Genomic DNA, 13,287 nt, shown 5'->3' with positions numbered 1-13,287 from the left:
TTAATTGACCAGGCATTGTTTATCTAAGTGTTTGGGATACATCAGTGAATAAAACTATCAAAGATCTCATACTTCTTAAAATTAACATTTTAAGTTAAGTTTTAAGTTAAGTTAAAATTATCATTTTAAGTTCAGTTGAGAGGGGATAGGAGGTGGGGAGGCAGTCAATAAAAAATATCATAGTAGGAATGAAATTATATAACATATTAGAATGTATAACTATTTATTGAACAGACAGACACCAGAATATAGAAAGGGGGAGTGAAAATTTAGGTGCAGTTTTAAATATGATGGTCAGAGTAGATTTCATGGAGACAGCAATATTTTAGAAAAGACTTGAGGTTATTGAGTTAGCTATTTGTATATATGAAAAAAACATTGAGTGAGGGGAATAGCCAATGCGAAGACCTTGGTGGTGGAGCATGCCTGGTATGTTTGAAGTAGAGTGAAAACAGAATAGCTAGAGCAGAATCAGTGAGAAAGAGAATAAGGGGTAATCAAAGAGATAAATGGAAAAGTTATAGGTCATGGAGAGCCTTGGAAAAATTATAAGTATTTTGACTTTCAATCTAACTAAAATGATTTGATTTAGGTTTCAAATTTTTCCTTCCTGCTGCTGTGTTGTACATAGGTGGGGCAGAAGTGGGGATTCTAGTGAGGTTTTATCAAATATTTCAGGAAAGATTTTATAAAGGTTTGAAGGGCATTAGCAGTGGAAGGGGTGAGAAGTGGTCATATTTTGGGGGTATTTTAAAGGTAGAGTCACTAGGACTTGCTGATAGATTAGAAGTGGCATGTGAAAGAAAATGAAGAGCCAAAACAACTTCATGGTATTTAACCTGGACAACTGAAATGGGAAAAGTTGAGGATGAAACAGGTTTTAGTGGTCAAATAGCAGGAGCTCAGTTTTGGACAACCTGAGTTTGAGATGTCTATTAGCTATTACAGTGGACATAATTCTAAAAATGTCCCCCTTCCCCAGATTTCCCATCCTAACTCCTGGCACTATGAATATGATGTAATATCTTGCCTATGAATATGTTATGTTACATAACAAGGGGATTTTGGAAATGTGATCAAGGTTGCATATCATTTAACCTTAAGATAGGGAGATTACCACATAAACTATTTCAAATCATAAAGTTTTTCTCTAGCTAGAGGCAGAATAAGATAGCAGAAGGGAGAGTCATATTTAAGCATGAGAAGATTTCTTTTTTGTTGTTATTGTTTATTTTTTAAAAATTTCTTTTCAGCGTAACAGTATTCATTGTTTTTGTACCGCACCCAGTGCTCCATGCAATCCGTGCCCTCTCTAGTACCCACCACCTGGTTCCCCCAACCTCCCATCCCCCGCCCCTTCAAAACCCTCAGATTGTTTTTCAGAGTCCATAGTCTTGCATGAGAAGATTTCTACTCACTGGTGCTGGCTTGAAGATGGAGGGAGCCATGTAATGAGGAATATGGATGCCCTCTAGAAGCTGAGAACAGTCCCTAGCTAATAGTCAGCAAGGCAACAGGGAAATCTATCCTATAGCTGCAAGGAACTGAATTCTGTCAACAACTTAAGAGATGGAAGCCAATTTTTCCCAGAGCTGCCAGATGAGACCTCATTCTAGCCAACACTGATTTTGGCCTTGTCAGATCCCAAGCAGAGAACCAATCCAGTACACTCAGACTTCTTACATAGAGAAACTGTAAGATAATAAATGACTGTGGTTTTAAGGGACTGTTCTTGGTAATTTGTTCTACAGCCATAGAAAAGTACGGAAGACATACTAATTGAAATGTTAAATAAGCAGTTGAAGTCTAGAGTTCAGGAAAAAGATTTGGATTACAGATACCTTTTTGAATGTCATTAATATAAAGATAGTATTTAAAAAACATATAACTTTGATGATTACCAAAGGAGCGAGTAAAGATGGAGTAGAGACTTCAACCAAAGAGTTAGCCCAATATATACTTTAAGGACATTTTATTTTTACTATATTGTAGTAAGAACACAATGTAAGATTTATTCTCTTAGCATATTTTTAAAGTATACAATAAAATTTTAACTACAGGTACAATGTTATATGTGAGATTTCTAGAACTTGCTCATCTTGCATTATTAAAGCTTTAAACCCATTGATTAGGAACTCCCAATTTTCCCCTCTTCTCTCTGACCCCCTCAGCAACCACCCTTTTGCTCTCTGCTTCTATAAGTTTGACCTTTTAAGATACTTCACATAATCGGAATCATACAGTATTTGTCCTGCTGTGGCTGGCTTATTTCACTTAGCATAATGTCTCACAGGTTTACCCATGTTGTTGCATGTTGCAGGATTTCCTTCTTTTCAAAAGTTTAATAGCATTCTATTGTATATATATACACCACATTTTCTTGATCCATTCATCCATTGATGAACATTTGTTTCCACATTTTGACTATTATGAATAGTGCTGCAAAAAACATGACAGTGTTAATATCTCTTTCAGATCATGATTTAAGTTCTTCCAGAGAAATATCTAGAAGTAAAATTACTGGATCATGTGGTAGTTCTGTTTTTAATTTTGGGAGTGCTTTCCATACTGTTTTCCATAGGGAAAACGTGTTTTCCATTTTACATCCCCACCAACAATGTATAAGACTTCCAATTTCCCCAATCCTTACCCACACTTGTCTTCTGTTTTTTATTTTGTTTTTGTTTTTGTTTTTTAATAATATCTATCCTATTATGTGTAGAATGACATCTCTTTGTGGTTTAGACTTGCATTTCCCTGATGATTAGTGATATGAACATTTTTTTCATATCTTTTGGCCATTTATATTTGTCTTATTTGGAAATATGTCTTTCCAAATCCTTAACCCATTTAAAAATGCAAGATGTGGGGTTAATGGGGTAGGAGAAGAATAAATGAAACAAGATGGGATTGGGAGGGAGACAACCCAAAAGTGACTCTTAATCTCACAAAACAAACTGAGGGTTGCTGGGGGGAGGGGGGTTGGGAGAAGGGAGGTGGGGTTATGGACATTGGGGAGAGTATGTGCTATAGGGGACATTGGAAGGGAGTGCTGTGAAGTGTGTAAACCTGGTGATTCACAGACCTGTACCCCTGGGGATAAAAATACATTATATGTTTATAAAAAATTTAAAAAAAATTAAAAAATCAGATTATTAGGTTTTTGTCATTGTTTTGCTATTCAGTTGAGTTCTTTATATGCTTGGAAGTTAGCAAAGCTACAGTAATCAAAACAGTATGGTACTGGCATAAAGATAGACATAGAGACAACTGAAATAGAACAGAAAGCTCAGAAATAAATTCATGCATATACTGTCAACTGACATTTGGCAAAAGTACCAAGAATACACAATGGGGAATGAATAGTCTCTTCAACAAATAGTGTTGGGAAAACTAGCTATTCACATGCAAAAGAATGAAACTAGATCCTTAGCTTATACCATGCACAGAAATGAACTCAGAGTTAAATGTGAGACATGAAACTTTAAACCTCTTAGAAAAATATAAGGGTTAAGTTTGATAACACTGGTTTTGGCAATGATTTCATGGATATGACATCAAAAGCACAAGCAACAAAAGTAAAAATAAACAAGTGGGACTTTGTCAGACTAAAATGCTTCTGCATAGCAAAAGAAAAAATCCATAGAGTTAAAAAAAAAAAAAAAAACCTATGGAATGGGAGAAAACACTTTGAAACCATGTATCTGAGGTCCTTCAATATTAAAAATCAGGAGAAAAAGAAGTAGCAAGGAAAGGAGATTGAGAAGGAGGGAGCAGTTAGATTGAAGGAAAATCAAGACATTATGATAACTTGGAAATCATGTGAAGAAAGTACCAAGGAAGAGTTAGGGATTGTATCAAATGTTAACAAGTCAAGTAAGATGAAGCCTAAGAATTGACCATTAGATTTAGCAACATGGAGGTTTTGGTGACTCATTCAAGAGCAGCTCTGGTGGAGTAATATAGACAAAGAAGAACTGATTGAAGTGAATCTAAAAGAGAGTGGAACAAGAGGAATTAGAGACCCAAATTATAGAATACCTTTGTGAGGAGGTTTGTTACAAAGGACATAAAGTTCGGCAATAACTTGTGGGAGAGTAAGTCAATATGGAAGTCTTTTGTTGTTTTTCTTTTAAGATGGGAAAAATAATGGTATGTTTGTGTTCTATTTGGAAAGATTCAGTAGAGAGGAAAAAACTGATGAGGGGAAATTTTCTGGATATGTCCTTGAATAGGTGAAAGGGGTGGAATTTAGTGTGAAATTGGAGAGAAGGATTTTGATGGGAATATTTTAGTCCATCTTAGCAGGTGGGAAGGCAGAGTATGGAGGGATGATGCTGTCAGAAGGATTGACATGATAGTTGGCGTATTTCAGTATATAGAAATGATAAGTTCTGACATATGACCATGGGAGTCAGTAGTTGAGGTAGGATAGAGGTTAAGATGATAGAAAAGAGGAGGTTGAGGAACATAGAGGCCAGGGCATTAGCAGGATCATTTATATTTGTATTGAAATTCTCAAAAATTAAAACAGGACTATATTAGGTGATAGTGAAGCAAGGACTAAAATTAGTGAGGACTGAGGTGAGGTTAGTCTGGGGGTTGCTAGATGAAAGTAACAATGAGGGGTAGGAGAAGATATATTCTGATAACTTGACATTCAGAGCTGGAGGTTTTTAGGGAAAGGGGAGGGAGAATTAAAATGGTAATGAAGACCCAGGATGATATATACTGTGCCACTAAGTCCAGTGGTTTGATGGGTGTAAAGGAAAAAACAAGCTCCATTGTAGGAGATTCAGGGAATAGTAACCTCATGGGAAGTGGGTTTTAGTAACAAGATATTAAAGGGAACTCTCAGAGAGATAGAGAAAGAGGTAGAAAATAGAATGACTGACTGAATTCCAGAGAGAACAGCAGGTTGGTTTCAGGAGTTGGGGAAGGATGGTAAGGGGAAAGAGGTAGGAGGTAGATAGAAGAGCATTTTGAGGATTAAAATGTAACAATGAGTGGTGATCTTGGAGTCTTGGGATTCTTATAATGACTGATATAATCAGGGATAAAGGGCTTAATTAGATTAGTACTGGGGGATTCAAGCAAATAGCAGCAAGGCTGTGAGTGTTGGGGAGTGGGGAGTGCAATTATTAACATATTTTTGTCCATATTGGCATTCCCTGCAGCCAAGTTAAACATGATCTAATTTATGATAAACAAACAACCCTCACTTGCACAATAGGAGCCTGTTGGAAATGCTAGTCCCCCAGTGGAAAGTCACCAGTGACTCAGCTTCCAAGAAAAATGTCAAATAATTGGCCTGATTCTAACTGGGGAAAAAAAAACCCAGAGAGCAGAATTTCCCCTCAAGTCATTTATACTTCAGTCAGGTTATCATTGCTTGTGATGTTCAGGCAAGAGTGATAGGAGAGAAACAGGTCTTGTGGGTGTGAGCAACACCCCACTTCCCAGGAGAAAGGGGATTATCTCCAAGCAGTGATACCCAGCCGGGTATGAGGTACTACCATGAGCCCAGATGGATAAATTTCTAATTTTCTGGGAAACCTTCCAAATTTAACAATTTCTGGTATCTCCATGAAAAGGTTGTAATGACCTCATAGCAAAAAATGAGTATGGAAAACTTCTACGGGTGTGAACACTCACAAAAGTCTTGATAGAAGCTCAAAATATTAGAACTAAGAGGGGCCTTAAGATCAATAGAGATCATTCAGTTTTGTGTTTTCAAATGTTTTACACTTTGCAGGGAAAGCTGTATTATATTTTATTTTTAAGAAATCTTGTGAGGAACCACAACATACATGAAACATAAAAATAAAACTGCAATGGAAGACTTTTTAGATGCTTTTGAATTTCTACTCTTTGTTCTCTATCACTTGATAAAAGTGAGAATCTCTGGAGAAACAAGGGATTGTGTAACATGCTGTTTTGACAATCATTGATCCAAATGCCTTGTCTTGGCTTGGGTTAGAAAAGCATACTCTGTGATGAGGTTTTGAATGGAAGTTGTTTCTTCAGGAGGTGATCCCAGGGGTATAAGTAGGGGAATGGGGAATGTCACAGGAAGGGGAAGGAAGCTAATATAGGGTCCATTGATATATAGGTCACCACTGTGGGCAACTGGAAAGGCAGTGTAGAACATACCTCTGAGCTACCCTACCTGAGGAAAGAAGAAATTGGTTCATTTATCTATCAACCATCATGAGATATTGGTCTAAGTTCCTTCAGGGACTCCTTGGCACTTCTCCCCTGCTGTGTGTGGCAGAATGCATCTCTGTGGTCAGGGAAAGTCTTCAGTTAGAGAGTTGGAGGTGCTTGCAGTAGGAAACTGTAAGTGTGGACTGAATGGTGAGTATGAAGGGAAAATAGGAGGGGCACCAGTATTGTCTGCAACATCCTTCTTTTGAAACGTAGAGAAGAGGGTGTCCTGAAAAGGGAGACAAATGATACTAGAACATGACATTGGATCTTTGTTCTCTGCTCATGCTTTGAGACATTCCCTGGCTCTCAAAAAAGCACACATGTTGAAAGGTAGATGGAGTTGTTCAACAATATTTATTAAGCACCTACTATGTGCCAGACAGTATTTTAGCAGTTGAGATTTATCAGTGCAAAAAACATTCCTGGTCTTATTATGCATGTATAGTATAATAATTAAGGTAATAAATAATAAATGTAAACAATAAATGAAGTACATAATAAGTTAGAAGATAATAAGTATTATGAGGTAAGGGTAAGGGACCAGACTTGCTAGAACAGAGTGAATGAAGAGGTAAGCAGTAGGATATGAGATCAGAGATGAATAAGGAGGCTGAAAAACTTGTTTTTATAAAACTTTGGGTTTATTCTGAGTGGGATGGAAACTGTTGGAGAGTTTTGAACAGAGGAGTGAGATTATCTGACTTAGGTTGAAAAAGGATCACTTTGTTTGTTGCTTTAAGAGTAGATTTTAGAGGGCCAAGGATGGAAGTAGGGAAATCAATTAGAAGGTTTCGTAGCAACCCAGGTAAAAGATGATGGTGACTTGGACTAGGAGGTAACAGTGGAGTTAATAAGAAGTAGATGAATTCTGGACATATTTTGAGGGTGTTGACAACTGTTGAAGAAAGTTTTGGATGTGGGTATGAAAGAAAGAAAGAAATCAAGTAGAATGCCAACATTTTTGGCCTGAGCAGTGAGAATAGTGCTGTCATTGTCTGAGATGGTGAAGACTACCAGTGAAGTATGTTTCTGACACAATGGGAATTGAATTTTGAGCTTTTTGAGTTTAAGTTGTCAAGTAGACACCAAGTGGGCATTTAGGTGTGTGAGTCTGGTATTCTGGAGATATATCTAGGCTTGTTAAGTTGATAGAAGTTAGAAGACAGATGGTATAATATCTCCAAAGGCCATAGAGCTGAAGAAGAGTTCTGGGTCACTGCAAAAGTGTCCCAGAAGGACTGAGATTAGAGGAGGAAACTACAAGGAAACTGAAGAGGGATCTGTGAGGCAGAAAGAAGTCTAGGAAAGTACAGTGTTTAGGAAATGTAAAAGTTATGAAAACTGAGGTTAGAATGAGGATCACAGAGGTAATTTGTAAACTTGACCAGAGAAGTTTTATTGGGGTTACACAAGAAAGCATCTTATTTGAGTGCGTTTAACTGAAAATAGGAAGAGGAATTTGTGAAAGCAAACATAGACAACTCTTTTGGGAAGTATTAGTACAAAAGAGGGAAGGCAATTGAATATAAGATGCCAGGGAAAATAGGTTTAAAAGATGGTTTGTACTGTCATTTGCAAATATCTTCTCCCATTCCGTGGGTTGCCTCTTTGTTTTGTTGACTATTTCCTTTGCTGTGCAGAAGCTTTTGATCTTGATGAAGTCCCAAAAGTTCATCTTCGCTTTTGTTTCCTTTGCCTTTGGAGACATATCTTGAAAGAAGTTGCTGTGGCTGATATCGAAGAGGTTACTGCCTATGTTCTCCTCTAGGATTCTGATGGATTCCTGTCTCACGTTGAGATCTTTTATCCATTTTGAGTTTATCTTTGTGTACGGTGTAAGAGAATGGTCGAGTTTCATTCTTCTGCATATAGCTGTCCAGTTTTCTCAGCAAAATTTATTGAAGAGACTGTCTTTTTTCCACTGTACATTTTTTTTTCTGTTTTGTCGAAGATTAATTGACCATAGAGTTGAGGGTCCATATCTGGGCTCTCTACTCTGTTCCACTGGTCTATGTGTCTGTTTGTATGCCAGTACCATGCTGTCTTGGTGATCACAGCTTCGTAGTAAAGCTTGAAATCAGGTAACGTGATGCCCCCAGTTTTATTTTTGCTTTTCAACATTTCCTTAGTGATTCAGGGTCTCTTCTGATTCCATACAAATTTTGTATTATTTGCTTCAGCTCTTTGAAAAATACCGGTGGAATTTTGATCGGAATGACATTAAAAGTATAGATTGCTCTAGGCAGTATAGACATTTTAACAACATTTATTCTTCTGATCCAAGAGCATGGAATGGTCTTCCATCTTTTTGTGTCTTCTTCAATTTTTTTCATGAGTGTTCTGTAGTTCCTCAAGTACAGATCCTTTACCTCTTTGGTTAGGTTTATTCCCAGGTATCTTATGGTTCTTGGTGCTATAGTAAATGGAATCAATTCTCTAATTTCCCTTTCTCTATTTTCAAGGTTGATATCCAGGATCTAAAGAACTTCTGAAACTCAACACACACAAAACAGGCAATCATATCAAAAAATGGGCAGAAGATATGAACAGACACTTCTCCAATGAAGACATACAAATGGCTATCAGACACATGAAAAAATGTTCATCATCACTAGCCATCAGGGTGATTCAAATGAAAACCACATTGAGATACCACCTTATACCATGTAGAATGGCCAAAATTAGCAAGACAGGAAACAACATGTGTTGGAGAGGATATGGAGAAAGGGGAACCCTCTTACACTGTTGGTGGGAATGCAAGTTGGTGCAGCCTCTTTGGAGAACAGTGTGGAGATTCCTCAAGAAATTAAAAATAGAGCTTCCCTATGACCCTGCAATTGCACTATTGGGTATTTACCCCAAAGATACAGATGTCGTGAAAAGAAGGGCCATCTGTACCCCAATGTTTATAGCAACAATGGCCACTGTTGCCAAACTGTGGAAAGAACCAAGATGCCCTTCAATGGATGAATGAATAAGGAAGATGTGGTCCATATACACTATGGAGTATTCTGCCTCCATCAGAAAGGATGAATACCCAACTTTTGTAGCAACATGGATGGGACTGGAAGAGATTATGCTGAGTGAAATCAGTCAAGCAGAGAGAGTCAATTATCATATGGGTTCACTTATTTGTGGAGCATAACAAATAACATGGAGGACAAGGGGAGTTGGAGAGGAGAAGGGAGTTGAGGAAATTGGAAGGGGAGGTGAACCATGAGAGACTATGGACTCTGAAAAATAATCTGAGGGTTTTGAAGTGGCAGGGGGTGGGAGGTTGGAGGATCCAGGTGGTGGGTATTGGAGAGGGCATGGATTGCATGGAGACTGGGTGTGGTGCAAAAATAATGAATACTGTTACGCTGAAAAAATAAAAAATTAAAAAAAAAGATGGTTTGATTTTTAAAGATGGGAGAAATGAAACACATTTCTGATAGGAAAGATCTACTGAAGTGGGAAAATCAATGTGAGAAAGAGTGCTGATAATTGCTAGAATGATGTCCATGACTGGGCTTGAGGGAGAGCATCTAGTGGGTACGTGGGAACATAGGCTTTTAAGATAGGATAATAAATAGTTGAATTTTGGAACTTTCAGGAAGGCACTATGCCATAAATACACTATGTATGAGTACAGATATTGTAGATGGGTAGATAAAATACTGAAGATTTTCTTAATCCTCACATAGGCATCAAAGTCATTGGTTCATTGGTTGTGAATGGTGATTGGGGTATATGTATAGGGTTTAGAGGCTGAGAAGAGAGGAAGAGAGGGGCGTCTGGGTGGCTCAGTGGGTTAAGCCTCTGCCTTTGGCTTGGGTCATGGTCCCAGGGTCCTGGGATCGAGCCCCACATCGGGCTCTCTGCTCAGCAGGGAGCATGCTTCCCACCACTCCGCCTGCCTTTCTGCCTGCTTGTGATCTCTCTTTCTGTGTCGAATAAATGAATAAAATCTTAAAAAAAAAAAAAAAAGGAGGAGAGGAAGAGATATGAGATAATCATCTAGGTTTATGAAATAGTGACTAAGAAAATAAAGTATGATTGTTGGACAACCTTAAGAACCTATTTGAGGTTCATACTTAAGCATTTGAAGTGAGACCAGTTAAGGATTGTATGTTGTCCTTCAGTCATATTCAGCTGCACAGGGGGCCGGCATAGTATACATAGCAAGCTGTATTTAATGAGTGTTGTGATTTTGGCACAGCTGATGTGATGAAGAGAGGCACAAGGGAGATGAGGGCATACAAGGGAATGAATTGATTATAGTTATTTATTACAGAATATGCTGGGTAAGGAAGGAAGAGGAGATATCAGTGGATGAGGGAGAATACGTTGGCAGGACCAGTGAATTGAGGGATCTTATCAGGTGTCTTGGTAATGAGGAAGTCTGGGCACCAGAGAGTGTGAGCCAGAGAGGTAAATAGTGGTCAGGGAGTAAGAGGCATGAATTTTAGTTAATAGAGGGGTTGTAATTATTGGTAAAAACAAGGTCATTATGAGCATGGCCAAGGGAGTGAGTGGCTGAGACAAAGTGGAGGACAAAGATCATTTGTGGATAGGAGTTCTAGGAATTGAAAGGTTAGGATGCTGGAATCATATGTATATTGAAATCTTGAGGAATTAGGACCAAAACAGTGTTGTATAAGAAAGAGAATAGGAAAAAATATTTCAATACATGTATGGAGTATTATATGAATGGTGGATTATTGTTGCTTTAAATTTATTTCTTACAATTCATGTGTTACTTTATAATCAGAAGTAAATGATAAAAAGATAAATTTTTGTTTCATTTGGAGTTCAGCCAGGAAAACACAAATTTATATAATTTTATGCAGGTATTCAGGTATTTATAAATCACTAGGAAGCCCAGAGGAGTGAACTTCATGGGATCAGCTATCAGTTTTCAATTTTACCATACTCCTGTGGTCCAGAGTCAGAGTGCTGTCATCTGTGAGGCAGAAAGCTGCAGGAGACTGCTGCTGATTTCACAGCTTCTTCATATCCTGTGTTGAGTGAATGGTAGGGGAAAGTAGAGGCTGTTGAAAAACTTATTTGTGCAAAGCCCATGAGTTTGGAGCTGGAGGAAGAAGAAAATGGCTACTTTCTCATTTACTCCTTTCAAATATCATGTGAAAGCATCTCCCAGGCAGAATGTAAATCATATCCATCCCTCTGCAGGCAGGAGAATCTGTACATGGTAGTTCTAGATGCCAGCCCCCACGATACAGGGGAGAGCATAGGAATGGAATGGGAATGAACGCTGATTATAGAACAAAACAAAGCAAAACACACTAAATATCCAGTCTACTAAATATCGCTTCATAGAGTCAAAATGTATTTCATGGCTCAGTTTGTATTGTCTCTTAAGCTTGGGACTCTGTCTTCTTAACTTAAAATTCTCCCTGTCTTGTATTCTACTGAGTCCAGAGAGAAGGACCTTTCTCTTTCTAGCGCCATTTTTGTAGACTGTAGGATCCAGCATCAATGGGGAGTTTTCTTAAAAATTGTGTGTAAGTGTGTATATGTGTGTTTAGTGCACAGATACATTTATCCCATAAATAGTCCCTAGTCTTAAAGGAGGGAATGTGTTGGGTTTCAGGGGAGGACGGTTACCAATATACTTAGAGCTTTAAAGAATCAGAATAGCAGAGTAAAGGGAGAGAGCAAAGTGGGTCAGCATAGTCAGGGATAGCTTTGTGTAAGGGGTAGAGCTTGATCTAGGCCTTGAAGAATAGGGAAGAAGAAAAGCTCATAAATTGTCTTCTAGATTTGGTTTAGTATGGAGCCAACTACATGACACTGGTTGTCCTTAGAGCTGTTCATAAACATTGCTGTTCTCTTCCTTTTGGCTGGGGACCAGGATAGTACTTCTGTAGACTTTTAAAATCAGGCAATGGCTGTGACTTCCTTGGGCAATGAAATGTGAGTGGAAAAGATGTACATCACTTACATGTAGATGTTTCAACATGCTAGTTCCTGATGCCATCTTCCCTTTTCTCGTAATTGTGTAAGCATGTACTAAGATGGAGCCTCTGTCAGTCTGAGTATCTGAGGGATTATGAAGAGATGTGTCAGAAAAACACATGTGTAGTGTGAGAAGGAAGTACACCTTTGCAGAGCTAAGCTACTGGTATTTCTGGAGCTCTTGTTAGAGCAGTGTAACCCTGACCATCCTGACCCCTAGAGAGACCTCAAGCAAACCCCTTCCTGTGTGGAAGTACCAGTGTCCATGGTTAAGGTGAAAGATTTAGAATAAATAAATTGATTTAAACAAATTTTTCTTTCCAGCAGAAGATTTCAAAAGAAATCTACCAAGAAACCTAAAGTATAAATGGATGCAAAGAATGCTTGGTGTCCTCCAGGTGAGAAATTCTGGATAGAGACCAGTAACATTTTGTCCAGCCCCAGCTCATTATAAGTCTCTGGGATGACCCAGAGTTTGGAAATTCTGGCAGCTTTCCCAACTTCTCTCTCACTGGAGCAAAACTGACAAGTATGAATTTTGGTACCACAAATCAGTTTTCCTCGGATTTCCACACCTAGGTAAAGTGAACATTGTGATTCTGGCTGTAGAACAGTCTTCGGAGTCTGACTGAAATGGCTTCTTGGTTTCTTCTTGACACACTCTGAGAGAGGCAGCTAAGATGACCTATTCCTTGCCAGGAAACAAGGCATGTGACTGGCATATAACACTGAAGATATACCACTGAGTTCTTTTACTAAGGCTAGAGTGAATTCATGTGACTTGGAGATACTGGACCACATTGTTAGTGAGCATGATGGCATTTCAGAAGCTGGGGGGTTGGTGGTGCTGGGAGGCTTGTTGGTTAAGCATCAGTTGGTTTCAGCTCAAGTCATGATCTCAGGTCCTGGGATCAAGCCCCACATCAGGCTCCATGCTCAGTGCAGAGTCTGCTTGAGATTTCCTTTTCCTTGCCCTCTGCCCTTTGCTCTATTCAGGCATGCCTGATCTCTCTTAAATACATACATACATACATACATATATACCTACATACTTTAAAGAAACTAGGAAAAGAACTGTTAAAGAGATTAGTGTGGACTTCAGAGCTACCACTGGTT

The sequence above is a fragment of the Mustela lutreola genome, chromosome 7 (genome assembly GCF_030435805.1).
Source record: "Mustela lutreola isolate mMusLut2 chromosome 7, mMusLut2.pri, whole genome shotgun sequence".
NCBI classification, from domain to species: Eukaryota; Metazoa; Chordata; class Mammalia; order Carnivora; family Mustelidae; genus Mustela; species Mustela lutreola.
Note: the sequence above shows the minus strand (reverse complement) of the source record.